Source organism: Canis aureus, chromosome 23 (genome assembly GCF_053574225.1).
Source record: "Canis aureus isolate CA01 chromosome 23, VMU_Caureus_v.1.0, whole genome shotgun sequence".
Classification (NCBI taxonomy): domain Eukaryota; kingdom Metazoa; phylum Chordata; class Mammalia; order Carnivora; family Canidae; genus Canis; species Canis aureus.
Window position 1 is genome coordinate 23319973 of NC_135633.1, and position 4836 is coordinate 23324808.

The 4836-nt window shown below is 36.5% G+C and overlaps 1 pseudogene; it reads right to left on the minus strand.

Annotated features, from left to right (window-relative positions):
* Positions 1–413: 413 nt before the first annotated feature.
* Positions 414–1363, minus strand: LOC144295405 (olfactory receptor 52A5-like; annotated as a pseudogene).
* Between the last annotated feature and the right edge of the window lie 3473 nt (positions 1364–4836).

Genomic DNA, 4836 nt, shown 5'->3' on the forward strand with positions numbered 1-4836 from the left:
AAAAAAGAAATTAGTTCACGATCCTTGGATTTATCAACTTTATTAATTAATTTATTGTTTTTAAAGAACACAAAGGAAATATTTTAATCAGAGGTTAACTATTTAAATTTACTTGTGTTTTTAAGAAATTTCCTCACTGAAATATTGAACTAAACTAAATTAAATTAAACTAAAGATTGACTAAACCAGAAGCAAATCTGCATGTTTTCTGCCTTTTATGTCATCTACTAATAAGTTGATTCTGTATACATAAATACTAATGGTTTAAATAGGAATGAGAGCCTGTCTCCAATGTAAAATCTAGAACTGTATCTTTCAGCAGCATAAATGAACTTGAGAAAGCACAAAACCTGATCCCAAACTACTATTTCTCAAATTGAATTTTATTATTTGAGAAAAAGTTAAATGAGAAGTCAAGATGAATCTTTAGAGTGGAAAACCTTGGACACTCGATCTCAAATCTGTTTGGTCTTCACCCCATACACTATAGGATTGAGCAAAGGAGGGACAAGCAGGTAAAGGTTGGACAGAAGAATATGAATGTAGGGTGGAATATGGAACCCAAACCTGTGTGTAAAGAAGGAGAAGAAACCAAGGAGATAAAACTCAAGGAAGACACAAATATGGGCAATGCAGGAGTTGAAGGCTTTAAGTCTAGCTTCCCTCTGAGGCAGATTGAAGACAGTTATAAATATTCGGATGTAGGAGAGGGTGATGAAAATTATGTCAAATCCAAGTATAATGAAGGCCACAAAGAGACCACAGATCTTGTTGACTGAATGTCTTCTGCTGCCAACTTCACAATGGCCATGTGCTCACAGTATGAATGGGAGACCACAGTGGTCCGGAAGTGTTTCAGCCGACATTTGATGAGGATGAGACATGGAGCTCCAAGGAGGGCTGCTCTGAGCATCACTCCCACTCCAATTTGAGTGAGAAGTTTGTGTGTAAAGATGGTTGCATGTCTCAGGGGATCACAGATGGCCACATAGCGGTCCAGGGCCATGGCCAGCAGAATTCCTGATTTAGTGCCTTGGAAGGTGTGGATTAGCCACATCTGAAAGAGACAGGCATCAAAGTATATGTCAGGCAAATGAAACCAGAAGATACCTAGCATTTTTGGTAGGATGCAGGTGCTGAGAGCAATATCTGTTGCTCCAAGCATTGCCAGGAAGAGATACATGGGCTCATGGAGGCTGCGTTCTGATTTGATGATGACCAGGAGCAGGGAATTCCCAAATAGAGCAATGATGTACATGTCACAGAAAGGAATTCCAATCCAGAACTGCACAGACTCCAAGCTGGGGATCCCAATCAGTGTCAGCACCGGGGGCATGAAGATTGTGCCATTGAGCTTGAACATGTTGGCTCAGAGACCCCAGGTTCAGAGCTTCTAGTTCAGTGTGGCAGTGTGTGTTGAGTGTCTGTCTTCTGTTTTCTCTTCTCAACCTAGATTCATCCAATCAGAGGCTGAATGTGGTTTCAATGGCATTTTGTTAGATATGCTTAATTTTGATGGGGCAATTAAGTGGGCCCAGGACTGCAGATAAGCTTCCTGTATGATTTATTTCAGATTTTAGTTCTCCCTTCTGTCTTTTTTAAAAACATTTTATTTGTTTATTCATGAGAGACACACAGAGAGAGGCAGAGACATAGGCAGAGGGAGAAACAGGTTTCCTGCAGGGAGCCCAATGCAGGACTCAATCCCAGGATCCCAGGATCATGCCCTGAACCAAAGGCAGATGCTCAGCCACTGAATCACCAAGGCGCCCCTTCCCTTCTGTCTTTTTAACACCTTCTCTTCCTGTTTCTCTCCATTTCTGTCTCTGACTCTATATCTCTGTCTCTGTCTCTTTCTATCTCTCTCTCTCTCTCTCTCACACACACACACACACACACATACACACGGACAGGTGGACATACAAACTTACATGCTAATAGGCAACTGCATACTCACTAGTGAAAGAAATCAATTTTCTATTAATGACGAGCTTATGGTTGTGTATTGTCAGTTTAAAACTGTCCCATTGAATGTAAGCTTGTTTTTTATTGTTAATAAGTTATGGGAATTTTAAGATATGTTACCTACATATTCTCGTGTCCTTACCCAAGAAGCATTTAGTCAAGTGGTCAAACAGAAAGCAATGAAAGGAATATTCACTCTTCCGGGTACTATAGTTAGCACTGGGTTAAATATGAACTAATAAGTTAGGTTCCTTAATGTCAAGGAGACAATACTGGATAATGTCATATTACAAATGTTAAAAATACACACAACTAGCATACAGAAGTGGTGTGACACAGTATGTAGACCCTACCTTTATTTCAGAAGTGGATGCCAGGTAATTTTTCTCCAGAAACTTGTATACAATTAGATATTTTAGAGGGAAAAAATAAACATGATACACGAATGTGAATTTCTTATAAGAGTTCAGAACCACACATTTTGTCATGTGAAAATTCTTACTTGATAGATAAAGCCCCCAAAACAAAAGTTGCTTTGTATTTATTTCTCAGAAATTTTCTATTATTAAAATCTGCCTGGGGAACCTGGGCGGCTCAGTCAGTTAAACATCTGCCTTTGGCTCAGTTTGTGATTCCATGGTCCTAAAACCAAACCCACGTTTGTCTCCCTACTCAGTGGGGAGTCTGCTTCTCCCTCTCTCCCTCTTTCCACCTCCCTCTTTTGTTCTCTTTCATACTTTCTGATATAGTATGAAAATGAGGAATAAAATGTTTCAAATGCACTGAATATTGACTAGGTAATTATATTTGTTCAGTGGGATTCAATTTAGTAATATGTAAACTTTTAATAAAAATGACCAGTTTTCATATTTTTGCTATTAATATGTTGTTACTCATAACATATAGTCTAATTATTCTTTGCTTCAAGAGAATGGTGTAGACTCACTCACAATTCTTACTAAATCCAGTATTGGAGAAATTATAAAAAATAAGGTTTTCCTGGACGAGGTGATACATAAATGTATTAAAATAATAGAGTAAATTCAAATTATTTGGAATTACACCTTTAATGAAAGTGTGGTTATTTTCCACATCCCTAACACATCTCTCTCCTATTGTATTTCTCCTTCATTTACCTTTTCCTGTACAAGGTTCCCTTGGATAATATCACATAACTCAGTTTCCCTGCCTCAAGTCCATTTTTTTCCTACTATGGAAGTGTTATTACATGTTCCAGTACATTACAACTTTACTTTCCTATGTTGACCTGAGCAAGAATACATACTTGTCTCAGGGGCAGAATTGAAGGATTTCACTATTGCTGAACAAAGGAAAGAAAGGGGAAATATCCAATAGATCAAGAAGAAATTAGTACTATTTTTTTCACTCCTGAGGTCCTACTGCAAATCTTAAATGATGTATCCATTTCCTTTTCAGAATGTCTGCTCTGAGCTGACACTTGCTTAGTGCTAATAACACTTTCCATACAATTACAGTTTCAATTCCCTGCATTGCCTTTACACCCTCTTGATATTTCTCTCTAGATCTCTCAGACAGCAATGAGAACACATACTCACAACCTTCCTGCGTGTATTCACCTCCTTGCACTTTATAATGGTTGAAGAACACATTCTCATAGACAAATATAGAACAAGAAATAGTAACAGTATGTTAGCAAGGACTATGATGCAATTCTCCTGAGGGATGGACAAGTGACAAAATCATATTGTTTGCAAGTCACACAATTTATCCACTTCTCCCTTTATTCTGATTATTATTACTGTTTTTATTGGGGAAAGCATACATAAGAAGCATGAAGCTGGATGCTTTGCACACAGAGAACCCGATAAGAACTATCCACTCATGGAGTGTGATAGAAGTCTACAGGCAAGGATTTTTATCTTCATTGTTGAAGGAAAGAATGTCTAAAGGAAACACGTTCTAGACTTTTTATTGCATTAAAATTATAAATACATTGGTTATTGCTTTTTTCATTGTGACTAACATAGACTAAGAACAGATGCGTTACACAGACTTCCCTTTAGATTCTGTGTGTGGTGAGGACATTGTAGTGGAAGAGGAAAGGTAGTCTTATAATAAAATAATGAATGTAAGGACAGAATTCTAAGACTATGATTCATCCTGTGAAGGATCTCCTCTGAAGGAGACAAGGGGACAAAATAAAAATCATTAATTTTTTCTTATCAAACAGTGGTTTATACCCAGGGGACAAAATAAAAATCATTAATTTTTTCTTATCAAACAGTGGTTTATACCCAGGGTCTGCCTCCAGTTGTGTGACATTGACCAAATGACTTAAATTTTGTTGCAGTATTCCTTTCATCTATGAAAACAATATTTAGACTTGTGATATGTGTATTTATGAAAATTCATGATATATGGCATATAACAAACACAATAAATTATGGCTAACATACAAGTGTTTGTTATATGTCATTAATTTTCATAAATTTAAAACCCTTTGTTATCTGGGAAGTTCTCACCTTTCAGATTCATCTTTTGCTACCTTCACTAACTTTATAAGTCAGTAAAGAAGAAACAAAACAAGTAACTCTTTATGAACATACAATTGAAAAAGAAAAACACAAACCCATTGTTTGTACTAGTTTTTCTTCCAAAGTGAATATGCAATTTCATGCTGCTGTCTTTGGGCTGGATATTTTACTAAACGTAATGGATTTCCCTCTTCTTTAATGGGTAAACTCTTTCTTCTGCTTACCTTTACATGAAATCACATTTTCCTAAATTTTGCTTATATAAGCATTGCAACCACAGTAAAATATCATAAATTCACATATTGAACAATTTAGCAAACATTATTCAATTTACATTTTCCAAACATCATCAAAG